Source organism: Eleutherodactylus coqui, chromosome 13 (assembly GCF_035609145.1).
Source record: "Eleutherodactylus coqui strain aEleCoq1 chromosome 13, aEleCoq1.hap1, whole genome shotgun sequence".
Lineage (NCBI taxonomy): Eukaryota > Metazoa > Chordata > Amphibia > Anura > Eleutherodactylidae > Eleutherodactylus > Eleutherodactylus coqui.
In genome coordinates this window covers 41,680,555-41,701,396 of record NC_089849.1, presented here as the reverse complement: position 1 = coordinate 41,701,396, position 20,842 = coordinate 41,680,555, and the positions used below count along the sequence as shown (strand labels likewise).

Genomic DNA, 20,842 nt, shown 5'->3' with positions numbered 1-20,842 from the left:
TGTCAGGGGCGTAGCTAAAGGCTCATGGGCCAGGGTGCAAAAGTTTATCTTGGGGCCCCCCAACTTCCCTCAACCCCTTAACGCAGAGGCGTAACTTGAGGCTCCTGGGCCCCAATGCAAAACCTGCAACAGGGCCCCCAACTACAATGCTTTATTCATAGTACTGGGCTCCCTTTTTGGAGAAGAGAGGCCTTATGGGCCCCCTAAGGCTCCTGGGCCCAAGTGCAACTGCATCCCCTACAGTTACGCCAGTGACCTGTGTTATATCTAGTGCAGGACCTGGGAGCATGGAACCTGTCATGCAAACATCAATTCAGCACCAGGCACATCTGGACAGATGCTAGGGCACACTGGGCTTGGGAGACCCATGGCAATCTCAATAGGCATGTTGTATGCTTGTCAAGCCAAAGGTGGATTGGACTAGGGATCATGTTTACGTCTGTAGGTGGCCTTGTCCTTGCAATCTTTGTTTTTTCCATTTCAACTATGACAGGGATAATTAGACTTGAAAAGCCCTTTGACACGGCCCAATCCTCTGCTGTTTGTAGCAAGCACCAGTTAACAACATTGGCGCTCATTCTGCTGTTCACATGCAGCAGAGGTTCGCTGGCATTGGGACATACGATCACTAATACAATTGTTTGGTCTTATATAGCCTGCGTTCGTTGGCGGCACATCTCCCTGTTTTCATGGGAAGATATGCTGATGAGCGAGCATTTTTAAGCCAACGTAAAAGATCCAATCAATTGATGAACGATCGAATATTCATACGGGTCAATGATCGTGCAAACAAATATTCCCAAGAACCCTGTTAAGGCCCACGTCAAAGGGCCTGAAAAGGGTTGTATCAAGAACAACTTTTATCACCTATCCACAAGATAAGTAACAAAAGTCCAGTTGTTGAGAGGCCCCCTCCGGTCTTGAGAACAGGGATCCCATGCCCTCCTTCCTCCTAACTACACCACCACTAGTGAGGAGGAGAATGAATGGCGCGGCAGTCACACATGCGCAGCGCCACTTCATTCATAAGACTGCCGGCGATAGCCAAGCACTTGTTCTTGGCTATTTTCGTCTACCCCATTAAATGAATGAAGTAGCCTTACTCATGTGTGACCGCCACTCCATTTACTCTTACGTCACTGTAGGTGGGTGCAGTGTGCCCGCAGGGATGAGAAGAGGCACTCCCCGTTCTTGGGATTGGTGGGGGATCTCAGTAGTGAGACCTCAACCGATCAGACTTTCATCACCTATCCTATGGATTTCTTGGTACAACCCCATTAACAACATGAAGGGCAAGCTTTTTCATTTTGCTATGTGTTGTATTTAGCTATCTCCTGTGTGTTTTCACCTACCGCCATTCCATCAGTGATCGATCCTAGGTATGGACATAATTTACATAGCAGCTCAATGCAAATATTTTACTTGCAGAATAAGTAGCAACAAGATTGGAAAACCTTAATCGCCCACAGGCGAAAGTGAGAAGATGACAACGTGTCTACTTGTATGACATAATAATTGTACCAAATGAATCACAGGTGAAATGATTCACTTCTAGAGTTACAGACGGCAGATTAAATAGTCAACTGAGATAAGGAGGCATAAAATGGTATATTGCTCTCACTGGCCTGACCCAATGGGCATATTCAGCTTTACTATGGGTACGTGAAGAGGGCACTTACATATCAACATTTCCCCAACTATCAACCCATAAGGTGGCCATGAACATTATAACTAAGGATGAGCGAGCGTACTAGCTAAGGCAAACTACTCGAGCGAGTAGTGCCTTATGCGAGTACCTGCCCGCTCATCTCTAAAGATTCGGGGGCCGGCAGGGGGCGGGGAGTGGTGGGGGAGAGCGGGGAGGAATGGAGGGGAGATCTCTTTCTTACTCTCTCCCCCCCCACTTCCCCCTGCTCACCCCCGCAACTCACCGCTCTCCCCCGCCGGCACCCGAATCTTTTGAGACGAGCGGGCAGGTACTCGCATAAGGCACTACTCGCTTGAGTAGTTTGCCTTAGCGAGTACGCTCGCTCATCTCTAATTATAACTTCATGACATCATAACCTTTCCTAATGTATCATCCTGCTCGATTACAGCAATGCTACACAATTTCCTAACTTCATTTCATCATTGTAAAAAATTATGAGTGTCCAATTAATGCTTGATTAGGGCCGGCTGTCTTCTTTGTCCGCAGGGTAACTCCCTCCCCCTCCCTTTTTTCTGCTGCCATAGAAGTCTATGGGAGCTTGCTGCGTATCACATGAAAAGATAGGGCGAGACAGGGCTGTATAAAAAAGGCAACTGAAAATGGTCGCATAGGTCCAATTATTTCTCACTCGATTATTTTACGTGGAAATATATAGTTTGTCTGAATGAAGCTATTGAAATCACTGCTTCGCATGGTCACGTTTTATGTGCCGAAATACCTGTGTATATACGATCGTCTGATCAAGCCTGGAGCCTGAGCCTCATAGGCCACTGTAGCTGGCAGACCTGGAGGCCATATTCAAGCCTCCAGGTACCACAGCAACCCATTAGGACCCCGTGATCACATCACGGTGGTCCGATGAGTGAGAAAGGGTGCCCCCTCCCTATGTCAGCCTTTTGCATGCCGCGTTCGCACTGACTAGGTGCCAGGCTCTTATCCAACAGCTGAGCACCCCCTCCCTTTCATGCCAGGCTTCCGAATGCAGATGCCGTAACGGATGCCGTAAAAAGGCGATTGCATCAGAATTAAGCCCTTCGGAAACGCGTCAGAGGAATAACTACACCGCCACATGCTGTCGTCTCACATCAAAATATTTTTAGTAATTTTCAATTAAAAGCTCATGATTTCGTACTATTTTTTCCAAGTACTGCATGAGCTGCATTTATTCTCTTGCATATAGTGATGAGGCCCTCACACACGCGAGTTGTCCAGTCCCAATTCAGACAGCTAAAGTCTAATGTGAATGGCGGTCTTTAGACTGGTTTCGCATAGTAGTGCATCTGGCCCGTCTGCGGTTCTACATAGATCGGCCAGATCCACTACTATGATCAGTGATCTAAGCTTGGCTGAGTAGAACTACGGGGAGTCTGGGTTTTGCATGCAGAAGCCTATCCCTGGCACTTTGCAGTGTTTTACCTCCATTGACCTAAGTAGGACACAAAGACAGCAGGAAAAAACGTACGTTGCGTCCAAAGTGATGTTTTTGCCTTTTTAACATGCAGCATTGTGCTTTTCCACAGGAGCAGTTCTAGGAATATGTCCTTGATACAGTAGTGGGGTGGCTCCCTGCCAAAGAGCTAAGTGTGTGAAGCAAGCCCAAGGGGTCATGTACGCACTCGTGGCTCATCTGATTGGGCGGAGAGTGCTTACCGAGCACGGCCAGCCGCATTCACACATGGGACACTCTTTCAGGCTGCAGTTAGAGGAGTGGAAGGAGAGCAGCTGCAATGCCTGCCTATATGGTGTTGAACATGTAAGGGGGTAGCATCGCCCATCAGCACTGTAGAGTAGCCGCTGGTCCCATCCGATCCAGTACCTGGTTGGCCGGCAGAGACAGGAAACCGGCTGATAGACTGTGCAGATCGGGTGGAAGGAGAGCGAGTCTCCCTTCCTGCAGGGAACGCGGTCGACACAGTAGATAACAGCGATGTGGATCCGAGAGCCAGGAACTAGCTGACCGAGACTGGTCCAACAACAGTAGTGCGCATGCTATAGAGACTATGAAGGACGCGTTCGGACTGGGAAACTATCACCTCAAAGGGAGCATAGTAAGGGTGCCTTCACACTTGCGATCGTAATATCGCTGCGTTTTTAACGCAGATGTCAACAGGACTTTCTAATGTTAAAAACACATCGCACAAAAATCGCAAAGCACCAACTTGCGATTTTTTTGTGATCCGTTTTTAATATTTGAAAGTCCTACTGACATTTGCGCTAAAAAACCCCAGCGATATTACGATCGCAAGTGTGAAGGCACCGTTATGCTGGACTGTAGTTAATGGGGAAGAGACGTGTTGAGAGTTAGGTCTGTGTCACACGGGCGACAAAATGTTTTTGTATTCTTTTTTTCTTCTGCAGCTAGGGCTTATTTTCGGGGTAGGGCTTATTTTTCAAGCCTCATCCTACCCTTCCCCCTGAAAATCCTTGCACATGGTGCGACAAAATCGCGGTATCGCCATGAGGAAACGCAGCAATATTGCACGGCCCCGTGATGCGATATTGCTGCGATCTTCTTGCGGTGATATTGCGTTGCCTGTGTAAAAGAGGCCTAAAGTGTATGAAAGACGGTGAATATATGACAAGGATGTTGATTCGGAACTACGGTGCATGGGAGGCCGCAGGGGCACGCGGCTCCTGGAATATGGGACATACTCTGGCACTTATGGTGCTCTAGGCCGCGTTGCTGACATGCTGCAGACCTTTGGTAATACGGAATACAATGACGCGTATGTGCAGTACAAGTATGGTGGATGGGACTGAAATGTGCGACGTGCCTTGTTACTCCGAGGGAAAAGAAAAGGAGATGTTCCCTGCACCTAGGGTGTATTGGACCCATGTGCTGCAGTGCACCGACATACAGAGATCTATGTGCAGGGTCCCGTACGGTGACCTCGGACACATGGCATACGCTGAGGAGCTGAGAGGGCAAGATGCTGGCTTGTAATGGCAGCCCCTAACGCTCCCTCCCGGAGGGACGCATGCAGCCAAGGCCGGAGCAGCTCTGGGCCTCTTCCAGACACCCCTAGGATAGAGATGCCCAAAAGATGATAGAACAGGGATTGCGGTTGTCACGGTATTAAACGGCATGAACATCGGCGGGGAAATAATTGAGCCACAGACAATCATAGAGCACCTCAGGTCCCTGGGAACGGTCAGGGCCTGAAATATCTTGTCTTGAGTATAACTTCAACAATGCAAGGCAACATAGACAGTACTTCCAAGTGCAGGTAAAGATAATCACATAGACAGACTTGAATAGGAGTACCTCCACATGGTGATCCAAACTCCGGACGCCCATGTGTGAAAAGAATTGAAGAGGAGCACCTCCACCCTGCGGTCCCAGACTTCAGGATCCGCAGGCGTGAACAAGTAAGAAAATAGTACCTCTGCACTGGCCCACGCCACGGGAATATGCATGCTCAACTCATGCTCTCTCTCTTTTGGGGGCTCACTCCTCTAGAAGCATTTCTGGTGGTGTGTGGGAAATCTCTCCTCTTCTTCCATCTTCACCACATGAGGGCTGCAGGTGCCCCCATGTGGCTCTGTACAGACAGATATCTCACACCAGACATTAACCTCTCATTTGCGGCAGCTGTGCAATACACATAACAGAATGACAAGACAGTTTTGCACAGAGCATCTACATAAGACATACACATATGACATTTATGGAGGGGGCCAGCAAAGCATGTACTGGGCCACTACATACGTTACAAGTGTCCAAGTACAAATACCCCCCTATGGAGTGACGCAAAATAACAGTTCATTGCGTAAAAGTTACATTTGTGTAGAAAAAATGCTGCCTCTGTCTCCGTCTGTCATCGCCATCCTGAACTGAGCTGGTGCCGACCTAGCAACTGTGTGTGAATATATCACAAGGCCACACTCACAAGGGGCAGAAATGCTTCCGATCTTCCGTGCGGAATTTCCGTCAGCATTTCCAATAAAACCCATGCGGATGAGAAGAAATATTCTGAAGGAAATCCGCAGCAGAATTAGCCTGTGCTGCAAATTTTAATTCTGCAGCATGTCAATTTATGCTGCATATTTTCAGTGCAGATTCCACCTCTTCAAATGCGGGAATGAAATCTGCATCCAGATCTGCAGCGACTGGAGCGGCTTTGGGGAGGATTTTCAGCTGATGAGTTTCTGTGGCAAAAACTCCACAGCAAATCTGCCCCATGTGGGCACACCCTTGGCATGCATTTACGCACAATGGATTTTCCACAGCTCTGTTTCTGCCATTATAAAACGGCACTATCTGCTGGCTAAAGCCAGTACTGCATGAGGTGACACGTTGGATAGGCTCTGACAGCAGAGTGGCTGGCAATAAACAGTAAGAGAACCCCGACGGACGTCTTCCAACATCGGAGCTGTACAGCTTTAAATCATAATGTCTTCAGATGTCAGACAGTGGATTGGAAAAGGTTAATGCCTAATTACGGACAGCTGTCTTGTTTTCCCAGTGTTGTCCCCAAGGTAACTCCTCCCCTTCCCTTTTTTTCCAGCTACCATAGAAGTCTATGGGAGCTCGCTGCGTATGACAACAAAAGATAGGACAACACCTATCTTTTCACGCACCGTCTAAAATATACGGCCAAGAATGGTCACGTAAGTCCTATATTTTCGTGCGCAATTATTTTACGCGGAAAAAAATATTCGTCTGAATGAAGCCATTGAAATCCAATGCTTCGCATGGTTGCGCAAGAACCTGTGTAAAAACGGTCGCGTGATTAAGCCCTGACAGACGGAACGCCAACTTTACAGGAGTGACAGCGAGGGAGCGGAGAGCCAGGTAAGTATAAAGCCCCCTTTACACGAGTGGAGACATATTTGCCCTCGCTTGAGTGCGGTGTGGTTGTGGAATGAGCGATGCACATCTATATACTTTACTGTACTTTTTGCGCCTACATGACGTGTTCATTCGCCAGCAGTAAACAAAGACGCATCGATTGAAATGGCTAATTAGTCCGAGTTCCCGATAAGTTCTTTTTCCTGTACAATTTCACAGTGTTTCACAAGCCTCCCAGCATATTGCATGCACCTTTGCACAGCCACCATTGATTTCTGTGGAGACTTTTAGTGCGCAAATGCATATTCCGCACATAAATTTCATGCGCACATACGCCCGTGTGAAGGAGCCCTCAGTTTATGGTGCATATAGGAGGTGACAGGTTCCTTTTAAGCAAATAACATGGCTGCTCTTTTCTAGAGAGCGCCACACCTGTGCACAGTTTGTGTGTGGTATTGCAACTCAACCTCATCTACTCATTTGAGTTCACACAGAACGGAACTGCTGCAGAGTTCTGGCCGCGGAATGCAAGCTGAAATCCCGCAGCAATATGCAGTACAATGTAAGCGAATGCTGCAGTTTTTTTCCCCGTGTCATATAGAGCTATTGTTTTTGTCTTTTTTCACTGCATTTTTTTTAGTTTTAATGGGGTAAAAAGCAAAAAAAATAGTCTTTTTTTAACTCATAGTTTATTTTTTCCAATTAGTATATGTACGCTAAAATAAAGTGCAGGAATGGGTTCCTCATCTTGTTTCAGACGTTTTGATAGATAGTTTGTATAGTCTTAGATTACTGGGCGCATATAGTGACGGTTTTGGTTGGCGTTGTCAGTGGATTTCCTTTTATATACATATACACATACATATATATATATAAAACGTTTTATCGTTTATTGTCTTTTTTTACTTCTTTTTTTTTTATTTCACACTCTTCCCCTGTAGCTGGGAAATCCATAGGTGCAGCATCCATAGGAGGTGCAGTTACAGGGGAAGACATCCTCCTGTAGTCACTGGCAGAGCTGGTCTGGTAAGACCCTGCAGCTCTTCCATGGCAGGGGGCACCTAGGAATCACGTGATTTCCAGGTTGAATTGTGGGAAGCTGCACTTCCGGTTCTTCTATTCCCTGTATAGTGCTCATTGAGCGCCGTGTAGCCTGCAAGAGAGAAGGCAGAAATGGTAAAAAAACGCTTTTTATGTGTGCGTATATATAGACTGCATTAGGGACCTTTGGTGCACAAATACGCACCAAAATAGACCATGGCGTGTTTGGTTTTTTTCGCACGAGTGAAACATGTACACAAAAGAGAGCCCTGAACATGAACCCTTTGAAATCAATGGGTTCTATTTGCTGCGTATTGCGTGCGACAAAATAGCCTGCGCGAATACATCCGTGCAAGGCCGCCCGCAGGGCTCCTTCACTCGGGCGTATTGTATATCAGTAGTCTGTAAGCCAAAACCAGAAACAGGTCCAAAATACGGAAGACATGCAAATCTCTCTATTATACTTTCTTTCCACTCCTGGTTTTGGATCACAAAATACTGATGTAAAATCCAACCATGTGAATGAGCCCTTACGTGTATAAAAATACGCGCGTAATACGGTGCACAAATACACCCGTGTGAATGAGCCTTTAGGGCCTATTCGGATGACTGTATTTGCGTGCATAAAATATACGCTCACAATGCACAGAGAATAGAACCAATTTATGATAAAGGGCTTGTTTCTATGAACGTATTTTGCGCCTGAAATACGTACGCAAAAAAAAAACAGGACATGCTCTATCCTTGTGCGTATTGCGCAGCAAAGACACCCATAGAAGTCTATGGGATCTGCGCAGATGTGCAGTTTTGTAAAAACAGAACACATCTGGACCTCATTAGAGGGCTAAAACACATTGCTGTAGATGCAACTATACTCGACAGTACGGAGCGTAGTGGCGCCTCAACAAGGGAGACCTCTCGCCGGCAGTTCAAAATTCTGCTTCAGAGTGCAGGAGTTCGAAAAAAGAGGCGGGAAGACAGGCTGCCCAATCTTTCCTGCACAATGTACTTACTACACAAATATACTGCGCTGAGGCGAGCAGATTTGCGCACATGGTTGTCTGAATAAGCCCTTAGGCTGGGTTGTCACATGGTGGAAAACCTGCCGGAAATCTAACGGTTTGGTCACTCCGAAAAATGCGAGATTTCCACCAGGAAAGCGTTGCTTCAAAACCTGCGGCACTTAGCTGTGGGTTTTGGAGCGTCTTGGCCGCACGCTCTTCCGTTGCGGCCGGCGCTCCCATAGAGGAGAGCGCAGCTGCAACAGGGCAAAAAACTTGACATGCTGCGGACGGGAAATCGGCGCCACAGCGCCAGCTTCTGCTGGCTTTGCCGCGACGGATTGGCTGTTCTGTGTGGACGAAATTTTTCACAGATTTTGTCCAGATAGCCGGCCAAGCCCGGGATTAGCAGCTGCAGACGGATTTGCCGCAGCGAAATTCCGCACGGAATTTCTGTGGCAAATCCACCCTGTGTGAACCCAGCCTTACAGTGAAAAAAATCTGCAACTGAGGAATGTCATGCTGCGGATTTTCCATTCGGAAGCATGCTGTATTTCTTGCGGAAATGCCATGAATTTTCACCACGGAATTGATTCATCAAAATGGTGACTTCTGTGGTAAAACAGACAATGAATAATCATACCCGCACGGAGCTGAGCTCGAGACCAGGCAGCGGCCGGGGATAGGCGTAGCGCTGTTTTGGAACAATAGCAGCCATGTTTTTCTAATCCCATACATGTTTTTTAATCCTGCGCGTCCCTCCTGTTCTCTCATTGTTACCTGTGATGGGAGCGGCAGGTAAATTTGTCACTCTGTGGTGGTTATTAAGATGTCTTAATGAGATGAGTCACTGGTGCCGTCCATCACCATTATTAACGGCATTACTTCATTATTAGAGCCTTGGCTCCTCCCGTTCCTATACTTTGTGTATGTGTATATATATTTACACTCATCGTCAGAAAACCAATCCTCCCGTAGAAGTAGTTGTCGGAATGGAAGGAACATTCTATGTGTGATTGTATCATTGAAAAGGGTGATTAATATCAGAGCAAATGGGTGATTTATTTATTATGGAAAACTGACCCCTTGAGGGGAGGCTCTAGTACCCTTTTGTACCGCCTCTAGCTTGGATACAAGATGTGATACAGGCGGGCATAGAGGCTCTGGTATTCTGTTTTACCGCCTCTAGCGTGGATACAAGATGTGATACAGGCAGGCATGGAGGCTCTAGTACCCTGTTGGGCCATCTGTAGCTTGGATAAGGGATGTGATACAGGTGGGCATGGAGGCTCTAGTACTCTGTTGTACCGCCTCTAGCTTGGATACCAGATGTGATACAGGCGAGCATGGAGGGTCTAGTACTCTGTTGTACCGCATCTAGCTTGGATACCAGATGTGATACAGGCAGGGATGGAGGCTCTTGTACTCTGTTGTACTGCCTCTAGCTTGGATACCAGATGTGATACAGGCGGGGATGGAGGCTCTAGTACTCTGTTGTACCGCCTCTAGCTTGGATACCAGATGTGATACAGGCGGGCATGGAGGCACTAGTACCCTGTTGGGCCATCTGTAGCTTGGATAAGGGATGTGATACAGGTGGGCATGGAGGCTCTAATACCCTGTTGTACCACCTCTAGCTTGGATACAAGATGTGATACAAGTGGGCATGGAAGCTTTAGTACCCTGTTGGGCCATTCTATTAATGGGCAAGAATACCGCTAATGAAAACTAAACCATTGAAATCAATGGTTTTGTTTTGTCTCGTTATGCGGTCGTGATTATCACCGCCGCACAACGGGAGTAAAACATATTCATACGTGAAAAAGCCCTTAAACATTACAAGAAAAAAAAATTTTTTTAGTCCTATCAAGCAACAGGCTTTCATGGCAGTAATATGCTTTCTTACCACCACTATCAAAATACGAACGACCACCTGCCGGTGAGTGAGTTACATGCTCATCGAAGGTCCTAAAGCATAAAACATGCAGAGTTTGACAGCAGCCGTGTGCTTACAGGACCTGTGATAATGTCACTGTCGTGTGATCAGTCACCTCGACTCTGTCTGTGAGTGAGTTACATGCTCTGCCCCTGATCACATGACAGGGACATCATCACAGGTCCTTCATGCCTGTGAAGATTACGGGTGGTCTACATCCCCTACAAACCCCCTGCGGCCTCAGTTGCTATGGAATACTAACAAACACCTGCCTGTAAGTGAGTGACCTTGTGAGTTACATGAGATTAGTCACCCAGGGCTCTGAGCCTCACCCCTGATCACATGACAGTGACATTATCACAGGTCCTTCACTTTATTAAAAACCTGCAGAGTCGGACAGCAACAATGTGCTTACAGGAACTGTGATGATGTCATCGACGTGATCAGTCACCTGTGTGGGAGTAGTCCGGCGTCACATGACCAGGGGGTTATCAGTGTGTGTAGGACTCTGCTGTGCTGGTTGTGATCCCTGTTGTATGGGATGAAAAATGTATGTAGCAGAGCTGTATGTGATGTACCTGTAGCAAAGTTGTATGTTATGTACCTGTAGCAAAGCTATGTGTGTGACGTACATATAGCAGAGCTGTGTGTGTGTGTCTGACATGCATGTAGCAGAGCTTTGTGTGCGTGTGATGTGCACGTAGCAGAGGTGTGTGTGTGATGTGTATATACCAGAGGCATGTGTGATGTGTGTGCGTGACGTGCGTGTACCAGAGGTGTGCGTGACGTGCGTGTACCAGAGGTGTGCGTGGCGTGCGTGTACCAGAGGTGTGCGTGTGACGTGCGTGTACCAGAGGTGTGCGTGTGATGTGCGTGTACCAGAGGTGTGCGTGTGACGTGCGTGTACCAGAGGTGTGCGTGTACCAGAGGTGTGTTTGTGACGTGCGTGTACCAGAGGTGTGCGTGTACCAGAGGTGTGTTTGTGACGTGCGTGTACCAGAGGTGTGTGACATGCGTGTACCAGAGCTGCGTGTGTGTGACGTACGTGTACCAGACCTGCGTATGTGTGACGTACGTGTACCAGAGCTGCGTGTGTGTGACGTGCGTGTACCAGAGCTGTGTGTGTGTGTGACATGCGTGTACCAAGCTGTGTGTGTGTGACGTGCGTGTACCAGAGCTGTGTGTGTGACGTGCGCGTACCAGAGCTGTGTGTGTCACATACATGTACCAGAGCTGTGTGTGTGATCTGCGTGTAGAAGGCCTGTGTGTGTGTGACGTGCATGTACTAGAGCTGTGTGTGTGTGTGACGTGCATGTACCAGAGCTGTGTGTGTGTGTGCCGTGCATGTAACCGAGCTGTGTGTGTGACGTGCATGTAGCAGAGCTGTGTAGTGCACCACCAGAAACACTGGTGCTATAATTTCTTAATAATTCATAGTACAGTATGTAACAGGTAGTAAGTGAGACCCCTGTTGAGGAGCCGTGAGAAACTACAGTGCTGTGAATAGCCTCATTGGTTATCATCCTGTGTACTATCTATGGAATACACAGACAACACTCGGCCTGAAAATCCAGCCATGTGAATGGGCTTAAAGCCATATCAGAAGATGCAGATAACGGAGGTCAGACCACTTTGTGCTGGTTGTGGGGTTAACTCCTGCCAAAACCAAAGTATGAGAAGATACGGATTTTCAGAGTCCATTTACCAGCTGTGTTAGTTTTTATGGGGTCTCATGTCCCACGTGAAATCAGTGGCGCAGTATATGCAGCCTAAGGCCTCATGCACACGGGCGTATGCAATTTTGGTCTGTGAAAACGCACCATCCTCACTGCAAGTGTATGCGCCATTTTGGTGCATATAAGTTTTTTTAAACCACTGATTAGCATTAGTGTATTCAAATGTGTGGTTTTTACACATGGGGGAAAAAAAATCACATTCTGCCTTACTTTAGTCCGTGTTGTGGGCGAATATTGCCCATTACAGTCTATGGGATTGTGTGGGGGCTCCTTCAGATGGACATATGCCCTCGCTTCAGCACAATGCATTTACGCCGTGAACAAAGTAGACATGTACATGTATTGGCGCATTTTATGGTAGTTTTTGCACACGCAGGGCGAAATCACATGGATGCCCCCCCCTGCTCCCTGTGATTTTAGCACAGATTTTGGTGTGGATTTTTACTTCGGAGAATCCGCATCATTCTTCTACGTATAAACAGACCCCCTAATTGTGCATAGAGTGCAGCTTAAGGGCACACTCACACAGGCGTAGGCGCAAAAATGCACTGGATAGTACAACCTTTTGCGCAGTGAAGGTCCTGCTATGTGTATTTGCACATTTTACTGTATTTTTTTTTTTTTTTATTCCCCACAAAATTGCGCAGAGTATTACTCCGGTATCAGCTGCACACCTCCCTTAGACTCCTATGGTGCCTTAGGTGTGCAAATGCGCACCAAAATAGAGCGTGCTACGTTTTTTGGGGGGGAGGGCATGTGCAAAATGGATGCACCAAAGCGAAAATGAGAATTAACCCATTGAAAACAATGGATTCTACTCTCTGCGCATTGTGCGCGTAGATTCTAAGCGCCCAAACATGCTCGTGTGAGTCCGCCCTAAGAGAAGTTGTAGAACGCTTGAGCCATGTGACAGAGGAGTTTCAATTACCTGAGTCTGTTCTGGCTATAAAGGCTGCAGAAACGACTTGTGTAACACAGCAGAGCTGAATTTGTCATTCGGCACAATTCATCATGATATTACATTACAGGCCCGCACAGACTGACCTGAATCCTCCAACAAGCCCCTTAGCTAAGAGTGGGACCCTTAGCTTTGCATTTGCGCTCGCATAAAAACACGCTAGCACTACGTCATCATTGACCCCCTGAATTCACCCATAAACAGTCAACATGTGCGGCGTGACGCCATCCTGCGGGGCTTCCGCTACTTTCTGGGTCTGTGAGAGACTTACTGAGGATGGCGACGTCTTCTGGTGACGAGGATATTCTATTGCCTTAGTTGCAGTCGCGCAGATTTGGCCGTCACATGAGATGGCGGACGATATTCGTAGAAGGAGGAGTCGGCGGTTCGGGGTTCATCCCTGGTGTCCCAGAGTGCCGGCCTCTGATCTACTAAATTGATGAGCGTCTCCATCTCAACTCGGTTGGAATGATACTAAACAATCTCCAAAATGTCTGCCGTGCCTTCTCTGCAATTAGCTGCAAACTTTAAAGCATCCTGAGAGGTGGCTGCGCAATTACGCCGTTTTTAATGCATATTCTTGGGGAGTTTGTGCACATTCGCGGACCCTCATAGGGTCCTATGGGTCCTTTGGTACGCAAATGCGCACAAAGATAGAGCATGTCACATATTTTTTCACCTGACAGAAAAGCGTGCGCAAAAGCGAGTAATGTGAGCGAACCCATTGAAATCAATGGATTCTAAGACGTACATGCTGTTTGCGCAAACGTATTTCCCTCCGTGTGCAGGAGCCCTAAGCGGTGTAGATTCTGCCCCAAATTTTAGTGCGGGTTTCAACCTTTGCATTACAAAAGCTGAAACCCTCTGCCGAAATCTGCAGCATAAATCAGCGTCCTGCGGATTTCAAGTCCCCGCCATCGGTCAGTTCATGCTGCGCATTCTGATCTGCGGCTACAGATGTTTTTTTTAGAAAGTTCATCCACGTCGCTTGTTCCGTAAAACGCGGCGGATTTTCCCCAAGCAGTTTTGCGTCCTAGAATGCCCAACGTGCCCATACTCTGTGCCCTCCCTCACCCAACCTGTACCCTCCCATCTCTTACCGAAACGTGCAGCTCAGCTCCTAATTCCCTCCCAAGCTACAGACAGAAGAGGAGAGGCTTATACATGGGCATTGGAGCCGCTCCAAGAGTTCACAAGCTGCTAAGCAGGGAATGCACAGTATGTACACACGGGACATCTACCTCCCTAATACTCGCACTTACGTGCCGCACGTGATGACTGCGCAGACAGCAGAAAAGATAGCATTTAAGTACACAGCAACATGTGCGTGCCCAGACGCCGGGCGGCACAGCTCCTATCTACGCTGACAGCCCTGCAGCTTACGAAAAGGCGACTTAATAAGATGCCTCTGATTCATATTTCAAGAGGGCGGGAAAAGTGTTTCCAGGTGATGTCACCTGAGAGGAGTGCCCATGTAAATCAAGACAGGTAGATAAAGAGAGGAGGATAAACAGGAATTGCCAGTTCTCTTGCTCGGTGAAGAGCCCCCCCTCCGCCGTGCCCCCCTGGATCTCTGTACTGGTCATTGGTACAGGTAGGACATCGTCACTTATCATTATGCTAGAAGACCCTTCCGATAGGGTCGCCATATGTGACTTGTATGCTTACATGTGTGACTGTGTTGAGTGGATGTATAAAGGCTCCGGTAGATATATATACAGAGTTCTATGCATTCATTTATATCTATCTAGTTGACGGGGAACTACAAGTCCTAGTAGCCTTTTTTTTTTGCAACTGCGGTTTTAAGTCAAGACTAGTTTATGGCGTACGGCTTTGATACGAATGTAGTAGGAACATAGACAACAAGTAGAGTATAGACAGGTAGGAGTTAACAGCCGGATGTATATATAGACCTTACACGTCACAAGCGGTGATACACAGTAGAGCGTATGGGATAATGGTGCTGGAGTACGTCTTAGCTGCCATATACGTAAAGGACGGTGTATTCTATAGGGGCAAGTGTATAGGGGATGATACAGTTAATAGGTATGTTAGATTATATAGTATAGGTGCTGGCGGGGGGTACCGTAGTGGTCCTGCTGGCACCTTTTATCTAGTCTCAGGGGGTATTGTATGTTACCGTTTTACTCCCAGGTGACTTCTTACTTTGCCTCTTTGCTGTGATTCTTCTAATCTCCGGAGGTTAATTCCGCCTGCCTTCCTGCTACGTTCCCTTCCTTGCAGTCTTTTACAGCAGCAGCCGTTGCTTTCAGCTGCAGATAAAGGCTGATCCTGTTATGTCCCAGACTTAATTACCGTGTCAGCCATAGAGCCCTCATACATTGTGGAATATGCTGGCACTTAGCAAAAAACTTTTGGAACACGTACAACATATACGGCCTTTAATGTACCTTCCAAGAACAGACTTCACATACTTGACGTTGCTTGGAGAGAAGCAATCTTATACAGTTAGTGAGCTGTTTACATGGGACTCAGCAGCCATGCATAGTAATTGGTGAATACGTTCACGTGGTTCCCACTTTGTAAGTTGTTACTTATGATACATACTCCTAAAGTGATCTATGTAAGAATAATCGGATCTCATTGCGGCAGGGACAGTTTTATAGAAAATAGGGCCAAGAGAAACATTTAGTAAGCCTCTTAACTTGCCAATTTTTAGATAAATTATTTCCTCATAAGTTCCTGGTGGGCTGATGTAATGGAAGGGTTAATTGGAATTTTCTTCATGGTCTAAATGGAAGGGATTCATTTTATATTTCCTGGTGGTCTGGTGTAGTGAAGGTCAGTTGTAAATTCCTTGGTGCTCTAGGGTTGAGGGATTCATTTTATATTCCCTGGTGGTCTGGGGGAGTGAAAGGGCTAGCTAGAAATTCTCTGGTAGTCTAAGGCTGAGGGATTCATTTTATATTCCCCGGTGGTTTGGTGTAGTGAAAAGATCAATTGGTAATTCCTTGGTGGTCTAGGGTTGAGAAATTAATTTTATATTTTCTGGTGGTATGAGGTAGTAAAGGGTTTAATTGTAAATTCAGGTTGATTTGGGTGGGGGGTGGGGGCTTTTCTTTGGGGCTATATTGGATATTGGGCAATTGAGAAGTCGCCACCACCTAAATCCGATCCTGTATATCGATATACTATCCATCAGGAGTCTAAGGCACGACTACACATTTCCCGGATTAGTCAGTGCTTCTCATGTGAGCAGTGCTCACCAATCAAAGTAGCATGTTGTGTCTTTAACTATGACCAGAAGGTCGCTTTAAGTAGTGCTACTGTACCAGGTCCCTTGCAGTGCTTTACATGTTAATGTCACACATGATGTGCCCAGTGAAGAAGCCCAGGCTAGAGGAGCAGGAAAGCACAGACTGGGTTCTGGAAGACATCTTTGGCACTCTGGGGGACCTCTCTGTGGCACACATTTTGGTAAGCAATTGAGGCTGAGGCACTAGATGTATGAAGGTATCTAAGATTTACATCCTAGAGACATCTTTGGTTTATATGGTGGCAGCATCTATGGCAGATACTATATGCCATTTGGAGCCAAGGCACTCTTAGGGTATCTTTGGCTAGCTCATACTCTTAAGGGATTGTTTGAGTAAGAAGGCAATGAGAAAATTTTGTTGGGTGTAACTTTGCCTGCTACAACTTATTTTGCTTCTGGGTCAGAGGACCACTCATGACATATTTTGCAATGGACCTACCCATGTGATAAAATAGCTCTGGCGTGGTTATATGCTCAATATAAATGGTCAGACAAAAGGGTGTAATTACTGTTGGCACCACCACTGTTGGCGTGGCCGGGTACTGCTTATATAGTAAACACAACCTTTCTTGGATATGTTTATATTATTATTACATGCTCTGTTTGGTACATGTGATATCTCAGATTTTAATTAGACATCAACTGGTATGTTAGGATTTCTGTTATTGTCCTTTAAATCTGTTTTCAGGGTGCGGTACTGTTTCTCATTGAAGAGACCCAGTAAGTGTATGAAAACTTATTTTTCTAGGCAATGCTCCATGGGAAAGAAGTATGTAAATAAGGTCATGTTAGGCAAACCAGAGACTCCAAAAGGGAGGGTGATCCATCTGTAGGCAGACTATTTAGTGGTCTTTGCCCCTCATCAGTACTGAGCAGGGCACTGGTTGACTGGATAAGATGCCTTAGAAGATACAAATGGGGAGTGGGAAGGTACAGGCACTAATGGAAAATTATTAGGATATTGTATGCCACAATTGTTTGGCCACTGAAATGTAGTTTTACTTGGGTATTAAGTGGCAGCATTGTGTGGTGAATGTCGGCAGTGTCATGAGGGCAGTATATGGTGGTATTATTTAGGTGATTTATGACTATTATTTTATCAAAGGGGGTATCCAGAGAGATATAGTTGCCTTGAAGGAGTTGTCCAGTTACTGGCCAACATTGACACTACAGCTACAACTATGTTAAAATAACAAAAAGAAAATTACTTACTTCTACTCCACCACCACGATCCAGCACTGTAGCCCCACTTGTAGTCCTGGTGTTTGCTGTTACTGAGTATGTCATCAAAGTCACCTAACTGTTGCAGCCAATCAGAGGCTGTGGCGTCACAGTTCTGAACTCCTGGCATCATGGCGCCCAGGATGTGAGTGCTGATGCTAGGAGAACGGGTGGTGATTAGAGATGAGTGAGCATACTCGCTAAGGACAATTACTCGAGCGAGTATTGTACTTAGCGAGTACCTGCCCGCTCGGAAGAAAAGATTCGGGTGCCGGCGCGGGTGAGTTGCGGGAGTGAGCAGGGGGGAGAGAGAGATCTCCCCTCCATTCCCCCTTTCTCTCCCCCGCCGTTCCCTGCCCCCTGCCGGCACCCGAATCTTTTCTTCCGAGCGGGCAAGTATTCGCTAAGGACAATGCTTGCTTGAGTAATTGTCCTTAGCGAGTATGCTCGCTCATCTCTAGTGGTGATGCCGCAGCTTCTATTTGGCTGCAGTGGTTAGGTAGCTTCCAATGACAATATCGGGAACAACAAACGCTGGGACCATGGTGGGAGTACATCACTGGATCCCTGTAGAAGAGAAAGGGGAAATATTTCTCTTTTTGTTATGTTGGCACGGTTGAATGTAGAGTAGCAATATTGTACAGGTCAAGAACTGTCCTACACCATCAATTCCATCCCAGTTCCATCACCATCACATGGTATAAAACTTTCATTGTCGGCAATGTCATCACAGGGGGTTGGCTGACTGGCTTATTTCAATAACTAAGCCAACCCCATTTTATCTCTATGTTGACTATTACTTATCCATTTTCTATAAAGCCAACCTTGGTTCACCAAGTCTACAGATGGATCTCACATTAACTTTCTTTACTAGCAAATAGCTAAATTATCAGAATGCTGCTCCTTCTCTAAAATTGGAAAAATACAAAAACCAATTCCTGCAAGTTTATAATCTTAAGTTAGGTACCTGCATATATGTAGACTTGTAGGCATTTGTCGTTTTACATACTGTATGACGGTAAACACACAATGTATGTTTGCTGCGTCACAGTCATATATTGATGACCTACTGTAACTGTAGAACTGGTTTTGGTTTATACACAAATGATTGTATACGTTAGTAAGCAGGGCATGATTCATTAGATCATTCAGGATAGTTCAGTCTTATTGAAACCAGTTGTTCCAGAAGACTTGTCACCTCTCCTGACCTGTAAATTTAGTAAATACTTGTATTTTCCATGATATAACAATTCTGGAGTATCGATCCTTTGTTATTCCTCCTGGAAATAAATAAAATTGAGAACTTGGGTTACCATTGCCCTTGTCAAAGGGGTGTATCCCTACACAGTCTCATCCTGATTGGGTAGTGTTAGTGTTGCGTCCAAACCAAACATATTGGTTGTGTCCTAACACTATGAATACATACGCAAACAGTATCGACGTCAATAATACAAAAATGTATAACGGAAACCCAACACGGGTAAGATGGGGAAACTAACAGAACTAAGATAACAGAAGACCTACCTATCAGCAGAGCAGGCACCCTGATAAGGGCAACCCCACATCAGAATCTTAGGACAACCCTGACTTTTCCTAGATGGTAGCAGGGAATAGTGACAAAGGTTAGATAACACTGAATGTATAAAAAAACCATAAGAGTACAGGAAGTAAGATGTTCAAACACCCTGGATTAATCAATAAATCACTAACAGACTTATCTTAACTGAGATACAGGTTAGGACCAGGATTCGTCAACATGACCAAACACACATTCAAAGAAAAAGTATAACTGGTGTCCTCTAAGAGGAGGAGCCGGGAATAAATGTATACAAACTATGATGATTGGCTGGCTGGGATGCCCACTTCGCAGCCAGCCAATCAGTCCATACAGCAGTAGGGAAGTGTCTCCCTCAGCATCCAACACCAAAATGACAGTGAGCATATACCAGCCCAAGGTTCATGTCAGTTGGGGCTGACACTGTGATGTCACTCCAGTCCCAATCCTCCTTTATGGTGGGTGAGCCGTGACCGATTGTGCAGGGATACACCCTTAATTGGTAACACCCAGCTATCACTTTATATACTTCTAGGAGGAATTACAGAGGCACAATGCAAAGGTATAAGAAGCTGAATTCAATGTAGAAAAGTCCAGTATTCAAATCAGCTGGAAAATATAAAACCAAAGCTTTATTACACAATATTAAAAAAAACTGTAAAAACAGGACATCCTGCTTACCTACTTGTTTAATACCGCAAGGGTTGTTACTCATGGCATGACACATGTAATACTTACCTGCCATAAATAGAAAAAAAGCCTACAATCAGCGGCTGCTTAATTAATGAAACCATATGTGTCACATCCCGGTATATAACAGAGAGGAAAAATGCTATTATAGACATAAATACTTAATATATACATAGTAAATCTGACTTATAATTAAGGAGGTTGTCCAGTTGTAAACTATTGATGGCCTCTCCTCAGGCTAGCTCATCAATAGTAGATCGTGTGAGTCTGTCCCCCCAGGACTCCCACCGATCAGCTGTTTTCTGGGCCAATGAACTGAGCTTATTCTTGTAGGAAGCAAATAGTTTTTTTCTCATTGCAGTCAAGCTTGATATTACACTATGTATTAAAGTTCCTATTCATTTCAATGGGATCTTGACCTGCAATACCAAGCCAGGCCACTGCAGTGAGAACAGTGCTGTCTGCTTCCTGCTGAAATCCGCTCAGAGCACAGCTAAATGGCTGGGGTCTGTGGTAACAAAACCCTGCCAATCTACTATTGATGACCTATCCTGATTAATCAGCAGCACTGATTAATGGAACATCTTATAGCTGTATGACCACAGAGTGCCTTAACTAATGATCTATGATGGCAGAACATGCCACACTAATAGATGATTATCCACAAGATACTCATAGCAAATGCAAGACTGGTTTAGGCCCCCTGTCCACGGCCATGACGGAATATCGCCAGCGATATTCCGTCGCGGGGGATGAGGGGGCAGCGCTGACATTTCTTAGCGGTGAGCCTATGTAATATATAGGCTCACCGTGGAGAATCGCGCCAAATTACGATTTAGATCCCGCAATCAGAGAATTGCAATGATTCTCCGCTCGTGGATGCAGCGCTATGGAAAGCTTCACACAGTGTGATCCGCCGGCGATATC

General features: G+C 46.1%; 2 protein-coding genes across 5 annotated transcripts in view; one reads left to right on the top strand and one right to left on the bottom strand.

Moving 5' to 3' along the window:
* LOC136587914 (E3 ubiquitin-protein ligase TRIM39-like) overlaps positions 1-15,480 on the bottom strand; it is a 71,916-nt gene extending 56,436 nt beyond the window's left edge. The window contains exon 1 of one of the 2 annotated variants that reach the window (XM_066586739.1): positions 15,313-15,480. The gene's annotated coding sequence lies outside the window, so the exon portion shown is untranslated. Of the gene's footprint in view, positions 1-14,434; positions 14,506-15,312 lie in introns of those variants that run through there. The other variant, XM_066586741.1, reaches the window with a different exon arrangement.
* Positions 1-20,842, top strand: part of GRB7 (growth factor receptor bound protein 7) — a 99,246-nt gene that overhangs the window by 11,073 nt on the left and 67,331 nt on the right. The window contains exon 1 of one of the 3 annotated variants that reach the window (XM_066586737.1): positions 14,487-14,766. The exons of the other annotated variants lie outside the window; for them this stretch is intronic. The gene's annotated coding sequence lies outside the window, so the exon portion shown is untranslated. Of the gene's footprint in view, positions 1-14,486; positions 14,767-20,842 lie in introns of those variants that run through there. 3 annotated transcript variants of the gene reach the window in all.